At 40.8% G+C, this 14,966-nt stretch overlaps 1 protein-coding gene across 2 annotated transcripts in view; it reads right to left on the reverse strand.

The window, feature by feature from the left end:
- ddb2 (damage-specific DNA binding protein 2) overlaps positions 1-14,966 on the reverse strand; it is a 63,650-nt gene that overhangs the window by 40,829 nt on the left and 7,855 nt on the right. Inside the window, exon 3 of one of the 2 annotated variants that reach the window (XM_047333341.1) lies at positions 11,825-11,913. The exons of the other annotated variant lie outside the window; for it this stretch is intronic. The gene's annotated coding sequence lies outside the window, so the exon portion shown is untranslated. The remainder of the gene's footprint in view (positions 1-11,824; positions 11,914-14,966) is intronic. 2 annotated transcript variants of the gene reach the window in all.

Here is a 14,966-nt window from a genome sequence, read left to right on the forward strand (position 1 = left end):
AAGGTTGTTGTTGCTGTAAAATTTATGAACATCTTCGTAAAGCCCAGTTATCAATTCACAGAATGATGACCCTTGTTCTTTTAAATATCTTCTCTGTCATTTTCACCCACATTTGAAGGTCGTGTGAGCCATAAACAAGAAGATATGGACACCTAATCACTGTACTAGAGCTGTTGTATCCATCCGTAGTAAACAGGGAGGGAGCAGGGCCCATGGTGTGATGCTGTTCTACTTGCATAACCAAGGAAACAACACTCCGGCTTAATCACAGACAAAACAACTAAGAATAGCTAATCGGGGCTACAATGAATTTCATGTCATAATTATGGCTTGTTTCACACTGGACTTAAACCTGTGTGATGTTAGTGCTACATTTTCCACCCATCTGATAATTACACCACATAGTGGCCCAATGATATCATAAACACTGCAATTTAATGCAGCTATTAATACACAAAGAGCATTTTCAGCCTGTCGTATTAATTACACACTGAATAAATCTGACAGAGATGCTCCTGGGCTGAGTATCAGCACAATATCACCACTGCCATTCACATTTCAACACAGTTAACACAGGCTAATGCAATGCACCTAAAAGTCCTCTCAGTCTCAACAGCTGCCATTTTGTCTTTTCAGCATGACTAGCCATGTGAGGCAGGCTGACGCAGAGGAGTTTTTTTGTGTGTCTCGCTCGCAGGCTTGGACAAGGACAGTTTTATTTTCTCCCTAATCTTCAGGTTTCTCAGAATGCCAATTAAGAAATGAACTTTGAGTAGATACGTAACTTCACAGAAAACCATCAATTACTTTCAAAAGATATGAACTTTCATTCATATATTTCTTCAGTTGACACGAGGTATAGATATATTGTATTGTATCTGATCTGCAGCTTTAATTATGATGCCAACATAGCAGGAGTGTGCTAATAACATCTCACTTGTGATGGCAATTAAATGTCTATATCAGGAAATCATTATACAAAATGGTCTGCTCTACCTTGCATGGATATAATAAAAACTTAATATTCCCAATGCTATTATCTTATTATTACGCTGAAGAAGAGTGCAGCCGCTTCACACAGTTTCACTGGTCAGTGTCTTATTTTTCTACCGCAGCGGGGGAGGGGGGAGGGGGCGAAGAGAACATTCTGTTAATTGGACATCGAGTGAGGCTGACAATAAGCTACGCATGGTGAGATTTGCCTCAGAGAGCTGGGGCAAGGATTTGGAAGAAGAGAAGTTATAATTGGCCGTAAGATGAGGAGCCAGAGCCAGCTGCACACGTTCAAACTGTGACAGTGGACTCTTATTCCCCTCTTCTCCGTGAAAATGAGCTCAAGATTCAGAGCCTCAGGAGACATAATAGATGTCACAGCCTACAATAATGGTTAATTTGAAATCATGTAGCACCCCTCTCTCTTGCTGTTTCCCTCATCTCCCCCCTTCTATTTCAATTTCTCTGTTGGTCTCTCTCTCCCTCTCTCTCACTGAAATAACCCATTCATCCTAAAAATGGTTTTCATCATTTTTTTGCCTCCACCCCCAACCCACCCCCGTACGCCATTAGTCCCATCCCTCCATGCTCTAACGACCAAATGCATTTCCTAGATTTTCTCTATAGCAACCCTTATTATCCTGGAGCTAATGTTTTAAATTCAATTGCAACAATCCATATCCAGGCCAATTTACTGTCTCCTTTTTAAAAGGCGGCCCTCCCAACACAAGCTTTAGAGAGCGCGTCTGTGGAGCGAAGATAAAAGCAGCTGGCTCACCATATATACAAGCATCCTATCCCAAAACAACACCATGTTTGTTGGTTACATATTCACAAAGAATCTCCTCCTCCACATGTATAAAACACTAAAGCAAATGGGCTCAAAACAAGCACGCACATCTGGGCATCCTGCGTATATGTTCAAAGATGTGCTCTCACACCCACACAGACACACGCGACCTGCATTGCTCTCTTTCCAGTTGTCGGCAAACTGCAGCAGCGGCTATTAATGTTTCACAACATAGTGTATCTGTTTCTGTGTCTCAGTTTTTTGTTTTTTTTTCCAAGGGCACACTGCCAGAGGGAAGCGTGGGAGGGGTTTGGTGGAGGGTTGGGTGTTCAGACACAGACAATATTTCCCCCATCTCTTGTGCCTCAATGCTTCACTGCTCACCAGACTCAATCACATGCGCGGTGTGCTTTCATGAATTAATAACGGGCACTTTGGAGGCCTGGCAGGAACATGGTGACCACACGCTGATGGAAGTTTAATGAGCAGCACGGGGACCGCGCTGCCATGGCACCGGCGGGTCTCCCGGCGCACTAGGCCATGTCCCCGGCCCTCCCCACAGAGCCACAATGTTTGGGCTCTCATTACCTAGATAAATATATCTGCCCTCTGGATCAGCCCACAGGCCCTGCTTCCTCCTCCTCCCCCCCAAGAGATGCTATCACGTCCCTGATTACACTGTCCTGCCCTTGGGACAATAGCTGGACTGAAATCACAAGAGCACAAACATCAGTCTCAATTCACTCCTCTGCTAAATATCAGGCCTTAGCACAGCAGCTGCTCAGCCACAGCATGACATAGGTTAAGGATTGTCCAGGCAGAGATCACGGAGACCTGTGACTGCAGTGAAGTTAAATGGTGTTTCCAATAGGCAATTATTTCAATTGGATCACATTTGGATTCAAGCAATAGCACAGGGTAATTAGGGAGGTCAGTAGCTAAGCGTGTAACCCGCCTCCCTCCCTCCTTTTCTCCCCCAAAGTCTATCTCCCTATCTCGGTCTTCCTCTCAGTGTTCTTCGCCTCCCAGCCTCTCAGGGGACTGTCCGCTGATGAGTCTCTGAGATGCAACACGCTCATTGATTTAAAATCCACCACAGCCATTGATTTGAAATGGCCGAGGTACCAGGGTGCAGAGCACGCTGCTCGCCCTAATGACTAGATCAAATGCATCACACCTCCTCAACTGGCCAATCCAATACTCACTACGTTCCAGACCAAATACAATCACAACAACTGATTCTCTTCAAGACTCTCAAATTTATCCTTTTCTCCTTCTTTGCTTCAATCCATAGGAAGGTATTTGATCGTTGATGGCTTACCATGGATGAATGTAGGTTAGACTGGGCGCCCCCTGCAGTTTAGGGGTTAAGACGGCAACCGTGAACCTCAACGTCCCCAGTCAAAGGCCAGCAGGAAACCTATCATCTTTCTCATTTTCTCCACTGTCTGTCTGTAATAATGACAAAAAAAGTACTAAAAGAGAAAATCCAGCTGTCAAATAAAGCTAAGAACAGTCGCTCAATCATTATACTTACTATACTACACAATCTTGAGGTATTCACATTTTCTACTACGGAATACTAAATATGATGTTTTATTTTATTCTACTTTTATTTTTACTCATTACTACATTTACTTCAGACCTTTAGTTACTAGTTACAAGGAACATTAAGGGATACATGCACAGCCATTACATGTCTCATTAAAATTTTTAAAATGAGCTTCACCTGAAGCAGCTACAATGTTAAGAATGCTGCTTATGACAAATATTTTTGATTACTTAAAATAAAGGATGTTGAGAATGTTACACAACATATATTTTCAATCCAGGAAATTTCCTTGAAAGAGGATTGTACACTGTGGTATCGATACTTTTACTGACTATGTTCCCCACCAGTGCTCAAAACAAGACACGCACGGTGCACATTAATATATCATAGTGGTCTGCTGGTGCAATTTGTATTCAAAGAGTAACTGATGGCTTTGAAGGCAGATGTAATATGCACTTGTAATGAAATGGAAGGGCCTCCTTGAATTCCCCGGTGTGGAGGGGTCTCTTCGTTTTCTTGCCTCTTGCACCTCTTGCTCTCATGTTTATATAACAGTATAGTCTCAATCATTCTCTCCATCTGGTTGAAGGTTACCAGGAGCAAGAGGGGTAACAAATGGGCTCTGCGCACCATCTGAGAGCTAGCAGGCTGAAGGCTGGATAATGGCCTGTCATAATGGACAATATAGGCAGAACCCTCCTGAGACCAGGAAACCAAAGAACAAGTAGGCTGAATTATTCATGGTTACCATGGCGGCCCGCACAGCTGCATTACATTAGGCTCTTCATTAGCCGTGCCGTATTCTAGAAAAAGCTTGAAACTAAAATATGACCAATATTTCCCATTGAGGGGAGACATTATCATAAGCTCTCAAGGGGGTTTATTCCTGCTTAAATGTGCCTGAGTGCTGACCTTCCTCACCACCGTAATAATGTGGTGGGGATTAAAATGTGATTCCATCCACGACAAGAGCTTCTCATGCTTATTCTAATGATGGCTGCACTGTGACAGCTTGGGCTCGTCTGACACTGCAGTCATTCCCCACTAATAAGACACTTAACACAGGGCCTCTCGCTCCTCTCCTCTTGTCTCTCTGAACACGGCAACGAGGTAGACACAAGTAGCTGAGGGAAAATTGCACTCTGGGTTATATTTGCTTTTTTCCCTATACGTACAAATCTGTCTGTCATTCACATTATGTTTAGAAGATAATGCGGAGAGAGGTAGAACTTTGTCTATATTACAAATGGTTGTATGCTTTTCCGCATGCACACGCAGAAGAAATGAAATCCGCTTTTTGCCATGATTTCCAAAAAGAACGAGTTCAAAGAAGAAGAAAAAACAACACTCTTCAAATTTGCAAGTGAGATTAAGCAGGACACGGGTGCTGCCCCACACATTGCTGAAAAAGCAGCGAGAGGCGTTTATATCATTTCGTAATTCTCGTCTTTCAAAAGATACCAACATCTTCGGTCTGTGGGTTCTACCCACGGCCACATAATGAAGCCACAGCTTTCAACAAAAACTTTTACTTTTATGTGCACGATAAATAAAAATGTGGATATAAAGTGCAAGAATCCAAATAAAGCTGCAAACACTCACAAATGAAGATTCTATGCTTTAAACAAATAAGAAATTCAAAGCCACTACTGTAGGTGTATATAGTGTGTGTGGTTATAGCATCTCCCAGCTATAGAAAAGGGTACAAATGATCAGCAGTGCGTCCAATACAGTCATTGGCCGCACGCTCGCACACACACACACACACACACACACACACTTTTATTCAGAGAGGTCAGTCATGTTGGCCACTATACCTCCAAACCTGCCGCTCAGGAGCAGTGAGCAGCTGCTGTCGGGGTCACATGACCTGAACTGTCCAAGTGACCCGTCAGGTGGCTCCTGATACTTGTTTTACAGCCACAACAAAACATAAAACCTGCTGTGATTTAAGCAGCTGGTGAGATATTCCACAGCGAGACTGAGGCAATTAGAAGACTCATGTTCTGACTCAATTCCACCAGTGGGACCCAGACACATGCTGACACACGTGTACAGGTACACACATAGATATTCCTTCACCGGCACATAGATGCCATGTGGAAACAGTGCGCACACACATGCTACGTGCAGCCAGTTATTCATGTATGACCTTTAATACATAAACAAATGCACACACACACGGAACCCAACCACACAGTCAATCCCATACAGTGCACCCGTGCACACACACTCAGTTAAAGATCCATTTTCATGGGAAGCAAAATGATTAGCACTGCTGAAACATGAGTGGTTATTAAAAAGTCAATACATTGTCATTATAAGTGAAGATTGTTCCCTGAGAGTGAAGATATTGATCCATTCATGTGCTTACTGGTCATCGACCCGGCCAGTAATTTGCTTCCAAACAGATTTGAGATATGAGGTTTCTATTCAATGATGTTCGGCACCTCTTTTACACTCAAAGAGCTGAGCGCCTCAAAACTGAAATAGTTCCAGTGATATAATACGACAATAAATATGCCCCAGGTCATGATCCCAAGAAAAGATAATGCAGCCATGACATGACACATAACCTTTTTACATAATAATAATTATTGGCAATGATTCCGAAGACAAAGGGTATATCATTTAGGCTTGATATTTTACAGTTAAAACTTGAAATAAGAAAATAAAACCTTTTTCCCCCCTGAAATGTAAACATGAATGCCCATATTTTCGGCATCATTTATTCTGTAAAATAAAACTTGGCAAATATAAAAGCCGATAAAAATACAAATGGCTCATATCAGCCGATACTATCGGCTTACCAATAAATATTGTTAAAGCATACATCAGTGTGCTGTCTTTCAAGACTCATGTCAAGTTTATTTATACAGCATATTTCATAAAACAGGAGTAGATTCAATATTCTCAGTAAAAAGCTCTGCAAAAATCAAAGCGAAGCGATTATCTATGGACGTTCACTTAGCCTCTGTGACAGGCCTGTTGGTCTTAGAAACAATGCAATGTATAATTGCATATTATTCACTGGTGATTCAAATGCAGACCTAGTCATAAGAGAGACCTTGGAGATTTATGTTTGCTTAATCCATTGAATTTGTGAATGCTATGTGATTCAGCAATGCACTGAAGCAAAACCCAATCATTCGAAAAAGAAAAAAATGCCCTCTTTAATATTTATAATCCCTTTTGAACTGTAAACTCCATCTGTAGTTTAAAGTGATGACTCATTCAAAGCATAATCTTAATCCGTTTTTACGCAGTTTAGGTCTGAAACCAAAGGGAACTGGGGGAAATTGAAAGCTGCCATCAATGCAATAAACCGGAATCAAACACAACCAGAAGGGCGCAATCTAATTCTCATACAAAGGCACTAATGCTGTTCATCATGTGTCCCGAACTGCAAAGCAATGTATTGTTACACAAGCTGAGGAAAGAAAATCCAGATCTCTTCGTTAGAGAACTAGATTCTGTAGAATTGTGAATAATATAAAAAATCCAACAGACAAAAAACATAAAAGTTTCCTGCACTAAGTCATTATATTCTTACTTTCCCATAGTTTGGGATTTTCTCAAACTCCCCCAGCTTCTTTAAACCATTAACATGCGCTACAATACTGTAATTCTGTCGTCAACACAATAACCAGATTGTCCACATTCAGGCCATTTTAATAGTTAACATGATTTGATTAAGATAGCTGGGTTAGTGAATACAAATCAATTATTATTATTACTATTATTATTATTATTCTCCTGTCACAGCTACCGTAACAACAATCTTTACCTAATTTAACCAAGTGTTTTTGCAGCCAAACTGTAACCACATTATATTTAACATAATAAAAAATGATGATCCGTCCCTAAACTTATAAGCGACATCAGCACTGAATTTTGTTGTTTTACTATATTTAACTACAGCACTGTGAATTCTTGTGCATCTGTTCATTAGCACACACCACTTCCTAACATCGACTCAACTACCAAACAGTTCCTTTGAACTCAAGCCAAAATCATTTAATGCAGCTGTTAAACTATTAATTGAATCTAATTTGTGTGCCAGTAAATGTACTAATTATTATTATTATGAGTGTTCCCTGCACGATCATTGGCTACGCTCAAACAGGGGTTATCACTTGAAAATCAACAGGTGTCTGGTTTGACTCCCTGGATTGTGAGAGAAGGTCGCAGCGCAATCAACCTGAGCAACCAGAGTCAACACAAGACCTAATTAGTCACTATATCTCTTGTAAGACATCTGCAACGTTATTTGTTGCATGCAAAAATGCTAGAATAAGCTGTGAAAATGAAAGGACTTTCTGATGGTACAGTTCTGGTCTAGTTTGTATCTAGATATCACTGAGGGCAACTCTGAACATGCAGATACCCAATAATATGTTTTCTTTTCCACATATCAAAACCAACACCAAACATCAGATGTTTGGACTGACTGCTTGACTAACAAGGTACTTACTGAAGGGCTGCTGTACTGAATCACATCCTTCTCTGTGTATAGTATATATTGTAAATCCCAACGTGCTCACTCTTTCAGTTAAGTAAACAAGTAAGTAAGTACTGGTCATATGGACAAAAAACCATTGAGTATGTACTTCTACAACCTTTTTTGTTTTTGTTTATTCAGTTATTAAAATCTATGCAAAGTGTACAATGTAATCTGGAATTACTTGGGCTAAATGTAACCTTATAAATTGAAATAAAATGTCAAAAATTGTTGACTTGATAACAAAAGCACACAAGGAACAAGTCTTTGTGCCAAGTAAACAAAAACATTTTTGTCATGGATGGATTGGGGTTTACAGTGTACATAATCTGTATGTATTTGATATTGTTAACCACAATTCTATCTTAATTCACCTGACCAATTGTAATTGTAATTTATATTTTGTGCAAATGGAATTAGCCGCTTGTAATGAGAACACCCAGAACTCCTACAGTATCTTTTATGCGGTATGAACACATCACTTTAAAACAATAAAGACGCCTCTGCTAAATAGTGTAAACAGCTTGTTTTCCATAAGCCAACCTTTAATTATCCGCAGAAACATTACGCAGGTCTCAACATTTTGTTGTCCTTATCTGTTTCGGTTTCATTAAACTGTGTGTGGTGATGAATGGCACGCTGGGAGTTATGGATGGGTTAATTAGCAGTGAGAGCTCATCTAATTAGACAGTGAATGGCATCAGTGCTGAGTCTACAACAGGCTGTCAGAGCTCTGATGACACATTCCTCTGCAGACCTGCTCCAGCAGCTCTCTGTTTACTTTTCTGTTTATAGGCGGTGACCACCTCGTCGTGGAGACACATCCTCATGCCCCTGCCTCTACATCACACCAAACTACTAGACTTACAAAATAACGTGTAATTTTGTCACAATTAATATTAGTATATTCCTGTATAAACTTGACTCCCGCAACAGGTTTCTAAGTAGATTCTCTCTTTCTTTATTACAAATATATCCCCAAAAAACTTAATAATCATAATGCATGACTTATTGAAAAGGAGCAGAACATTTTTTGGAGTGGATATGAAAAAACTATTTCATCAGTAACTAAAGTTAAACTACACTGACTGTTAACTTTATCAGTCACAAACAGACATTCACAATAACTGGCCTTAATTTAAAACAAAACATTTCATAACATGAGTCATGTGAATAAAGAGTGTTTTTAAGAAGCAAAATGTCATAATAATCATACTAATGTTGGCCATATCGTGAACATGAACATGCCTTCCTGAATTTTGTAGCCAGCCCTTTCTCTCAGTAATGCATCAAATTAGAGACTAATCTCACTATTTGTACTTCAGGAAAAGTTATATTTCTCACACTACACACAATATGACAAACTGTGTGCTTGCAAGTTTGTAAAGGACACAATTTTTATCCTTTAAAACAACTTTCCCAAAAAGGCAAAAATTATAGTAACTTTAATACAAAAAAACTTACATGAAATTGAATCAAACAGATGTGACAGTTTGTATTTTGTGAAAATATTTAGGAAAATAGGTTTTCACTTTTCATTGGATATCTTAACAAAAATTGTTTTCACATCCTATGGAAAAAAAAGATTATGAATTGTAACAACAGTAATTTTTCACCTACTCAAAGTCTCAAGGACTATGTCTAATGATGGCGTTTCGACTAGAAACTTCCATTCTCAATGACTGACTTTCTTTCCACAGATAGATTCCTTCAGAAATGCTCAGATTTTTCCAGATGCAAAGTGTTTCCAATTAGGAATCTAATGAAGCCTGGTCCGAGGCGTGGAGCAGGTGTGACTGCATCTGCCTCCCCTTCCACACTGTGGGCTCATCTTAACACGGGAAGCAGGGCGGCACCAATCCACGGTCATATCTCTGTAGCACCTTGCTAGCAATTTACACATCTTAATAATTTAATGATTCTGGCAATTGGACATTTCCTTATCTTCTGATCACGAAAACCACAGGAGCTTTCTCCATATTAGTCAAATACAGATCATTTGGCAAATCACCCCCCATAGCAGGCTTAATGTCTTGTGCATATTCATAGCTTTTTCAGATTTCCAATCAAAGTGGCTTGCAGGTCTCTGGTGCGAGCTGTGCCTCTAACTCCTCTATGAATCATTCATGCTGTTTAGCTCACAGTTGTTTGGGTGCATCTGGCTCGGGGAGGTATGGGGTTGGCCAAATGGAGAGGCCACATGGTGGCTCCAGATGTTTTGCTCTTGTATATGCACAGCTCATCAAAAACAACAAGCAGCGCCACCCTCGAGTCTCTGCCATCTGGGGGAGACCAGACAACAGCTTCTCGTGTCATCTGGTGAATTATTTGAGTGCTCTTTTGAGAAGATACAAGTTATTTTCAGGCCACCCTTAAATGCCATAATCAGCAACTGTGACAACAGGGGCACCGAGTTTATTGTTGTTAAATTTCGGGCAGCAGGCTGCAAACTTGAAGATGGTTCTTCAGCTGGAGGGGCGTGATTTAAGACAGCTGAAGTGTCCTTGAGCAACACAGCAAATCCCTGCGGCCACTGAAGATGCTTTGCAGCCGCCATGTGTCTGACCTGCTTCAGTGAAAAAGGGGATAAAGCAAATAGACTTCTCTCTTCGGGGATCAATAAAAAAAAATGTATAAATATGGAGTTCTAAACTAACTTGTCTTTTAGTTTTTATCGAACCGCATTACAAGACAAATCAATCATAATAATGACAGAAATAAGAGCTGAAAGTTCCCTTTTCACACTAAGTTTTTGAATATCAGTCAGGTCACATTATTCTGACTGCTGTGTGCGCTGTCCCTGCAGGCTCTTTGTGTCCAGCCCCCAGTGAACATCAGACCCATCCCCGGATCCCCGCCACTCTCAGTAAAATCATTATTTAGTCCTTTTGCAAGCAAGCAGGGTCCCAGATCACAAATTAATCTTTCATATGTTTCCAAGATCTAGCCTTCTGTAATCCCATCTGTATGAGACACAACAAAGCACAGCGAGAGAGCGCCTATGAATTATTCATTCATTTCTCATGAAAGGCTTTCGTTATATCTGTCATGTTTCACTCTTGCAAGGAAAATCCATTGATCCTTGCCTTTTCTCTGACAACAAGAACAAACAGGCGACATCACATGGCTGTACATTTTCTCACACTCTGACAAATAGATCTGAGAAAATTGCATCGGGAAGAAGGTAATGTATAATGTGCATTTGTGCATAATGTGTACACACATTACCAATGCTCACTCACACATACCGTACGTACACCACATTAAACACATCACCATGCTCTTAACTAATAGCTGCGAGGGCAACCTCAGGGAAAATGTTTGAACTAGAACACAGCGAGGCACAGTAGATTAAGTCACATGTGGCTTGCCAGTAATCATTTATCGCCAGTAGTATTATAATCTAATGGGCATGTCTTCTTTCTGACAAGTTGCCTTCATAATTCAGTGCAACAGAATAGAGAAAACAGCATTGTTAACAAGGACAGGCTTTAAATCACAAACATGGAGTACATTTCCTGTGAAATATTAATGTGGAAAGTGTGTTTGTGTACAAAGAACAAAGGGCAGCGTGTTGTACATCAATGGGCTGACAGTGCTGCAGGCTCCACAGACCGGGCTCTGCTTACTCCAGCTATGGCACGCTGTGCATGTATAGGGGGGTTGGTGCATCGGGGTAAGAGAGAGGGTCATTTATAATGTAAAGACCTGGTGGAGCGTGAGGTGTTGGGTCTGCATAGGTTAGTGTGCACAGCTCTGTGTGGCTGGTCTTCACCTTGCTCTGAGCACTTGCCTTATTTACTTTAAAAGCTTTCCTCTGGAGCCCTGTTTGGAAACTCTGGAGGCTGGATGGATAAGACAGATCCAATTCTCTAATACCTCCATTTTTACAGAATGACAAGCCTATAAACTTACAAGATTGGGAGTAGGCACAACTCTCTATTTGAAAGTCACACAGACTTGTAAGTCCACATTAGTGTCTTGTTACCTGAAATATAATGAGATTAGTCGGACGGTTGTCTGCAGGGTGCTCCAGTAATGCTCCGGGCTCCCAGGGTGGAGGAATCTGACTGAATCCTATTAAGAACAACACAGAAAGGTTTATCTCCTTTCACAGCAGTGATAAACTTAACATACACATAAGAATAAAAACTGTACATTAATTGTACAAATACCATTAATCCTAGTGCACCTGTAGCGTGTTCTACTCTTTTCATTCATGCTTATTTCATAGTACACTGCAGCTCTGATATTACAAGTTCCCCATGCTGATTGTGTTTACTTGACTATGTAGATTACACACCAGCTTGCAGGATAAGAGTGCTGTTGTTGGCCCGGGCTGCCTCCTCCCTGCCTGTCAGCGCCAAGCGGAGATGAGCTTGTGGCCCGTTCTGTCTGCTGTTAATCCTGCCTGTTCTGCTTTGACAAAGCTGCTGTTTGAACAATGGAGCTGTCTTCTTGTCTGCTAATTTAGGAACAAACATTTGCCTGCGTAGCAAACAAGCTCTCCCAGGAAGTGCTATTAATAGGATAATTAAGCAGACGGTAATGAGCAGGATTACTGCTAATTATGACAAGATTTGTTTTGGCATTTGCCTGAGAGGCAGCGGAGTGTTAAAGTCTGCACAGGAGTTCATCACTGCACCAAGCGTGCAGGCACCTGAGTAAACAGACTGGGGCTCACTGGGGGTATGGGTGTGCTGCGTGCACGTGTGCGTGCATGTGTGTGTGTTAGTGGGTAGGTGGGTGGGTGGGGGTGCTGGGATAAACAGAGGGGAGATAATAGCAAAGCGCTGTAATGCCAGAGGTACTGCCAGGCCAGGCTATCACTTTGAAACAAGGACAATCTAACCAGCCTCTATATGACTTTGTGGGCTGCGAGACGCTTCCAGCTGACAATGTAAACAGCATCTATATCCTGAGGCTAGTGAGAATTGCTCATCACAATCTCCGAGAGTGCAGAGAGAAGTTTGTAAATGTCTTGTCTAAACAACAGCCCAAAACCCAGAGATATCAGCAGTTCCTCACATGTTTGACATTTTCTTGTCAACTGACACTCAATCAGTTACCAAAGTTTTTATCAGAGGTTTAATCAATTTATCAACTAATTGTTTCGGCCTGATTTCCCATATTGTTCCGACTGACAAGAAAATATGGTGAATTATTTCAAAAGGCTGAAAATATCACAAATTTGTCCTGCTTGCCGTTCGCTCTCCATGAGGACCGGTGAAAACAGTCACATAACATGATAATGCAATTTGATTGGTGACGTACAGCAGAGTAAAAGAGAAAACATGTCTGACGAACTCATTAGGCACAGTTGTGGAACATCTGTTTCAGTTCTCCCTGTTTGTCAGGACGGCATCTGACTATGAAGGATGCTTCTAATTAAAAACAGCTGCTGTATATTAAGAGCAATCAGCTCTGAGCACATCTTGGGCATGTTTATGATTTCAGCCAGATCACATCATCACTGTCCTCTCAAAGCCTGACTCATGATAGACGCCTTTCCTTCTCCCTGTTTGGCCGCGCTGTTTTAAATCAGTGTGAATGTCTTTACTTTTAGCTGCGTGTGCAAGTTTTCACAAACATATACGTGGCCTCTGGATGTTGAAAAATGACGCTTAAAGGGTACAGAAAGTGTAACACCTCGTCCACACTAATGCAGATTTTGTTTGAACAGATTTTTTTCCTCCGTTGAAAAAAAAATATCTGTCCATACGACCTTTGTTTAATAAAATATCCGCATCCAGACAAATGACTACAAACTGGTTTGTGAACTGCCGTTCTCAAGTCTTGAGTTTAGCAGTTGACCACTCTGCACTATAGAATGGATTTTTTTTTAAATCTCAGTTTGGACAATAAAAACGCTGTTTGCTTGTGGATGAGCGGACCAAATATTTGTTTTGCAAAATATCCGCATTAGTATGGGCAGGTTGTAAAAAGTTGCCGCAAAAGGGGTTAGCATACATATGTGACAAGCTCATAGCTTAGCTTATTCATAAACATACTGTGGCATTCTTTCTTTCTTCACAATAAAATGTCTCACAGGCAGGTGAAAGGAAAAATGTGAGTAAAGAAGCAAATACATTTTTTTTCTGCTGTCTTTTTTTTTCAAAAAGCTTTTTAACCTGCCAGGTTTTTTCTGCCATTAGACGCTTTAAGACGTGTTTTGCTTGAAGTAGAACTTGACATTATTCGATGAGTATAAAAATTCTTTGTACTTTTTGCCCCTTTGCAGTTGACAAAGAGGCAAATCTTTTATTTTTTAGTAGATTAAAAGTTTGATTATTTTTCAGCCTATTAGTGTATTATTAGTTGTGGTATTACTGTCATTCTCTCACATGATAAGGGATTAAATTAGACAGTTCCTTCCTGGGAACACAGTAGTCAGAAGAATTAAACCGTGGGGTGACTTTAACCGAGATGAAACCTTAATTCACAAGATTCAATCAAAAACTGACAACAAACAAGCCTAGTTGAGGTGAAGGGGAATCTTAATGCGATTGTAGCTAAAGCCCAGACAGTGAGCCGCCTCCATTAAAGCAGGCCACACGGCCCAGCAACTCCAGATAAGACAGCTGAGTCTGGGATTTAAAGCTTTGGCTTATCGGCATCTTCACACCACCGTCTCACCAAGAGTAGAGAACATGGCCTCCAAATCCTCTCCAACCGGTAACCAAGTTCGCCTTTAGGCTGTAGGTACAGTCCAAGTCGGGCACTGGTACATTAATGGGTTGCAACTGTCAATTAGGACATTGATCTCTGAGCCTCCTCAAAACACACAGCAGCTTTGGCACAGCAACGAGACTTTCATTCTGTAGCAGAATCCGCGATAAGATTATGGCGAGGGAGAGCTGTGTGGAGCACTGTTTCAGAAATAAAATTGCTTTTATTCCACCCAACATGTGTTCAGTGAGATTAAGGCATAATCTTACAACGTTTAATAAGAGCCTGTTTGCGGCCTTCCGGCTGAGGCAGAAAAAGTGGAGCATGCCCGCTCTACTTTAAATCCTGTTTATTGAATTATAAAGAACCTTAAAGGATCAGGAATGTGACTCACACATTTAAATATTTCATGGTATTTGCACGTCAAAGCACATCATCAAGTGAAGTATGCACTGCTGTGT

This window comes from Scophthalmus maximus, chromosome 7 (genome assembly GCF_022379125.1).
Source record: "Scophthalmus maximus strain ysfricsl-2021 chromosome 7, ASM2237912v1, whole genome shotgun sequence".
Classification (NCBI taxonomy): domain Eukaryota; kingdom Metazoa; phylum Chordata; class Actinopteri; order Pleuronectiformes; family Scophthalmidae; genus Scophthalmus; species Scophthalmus maximus.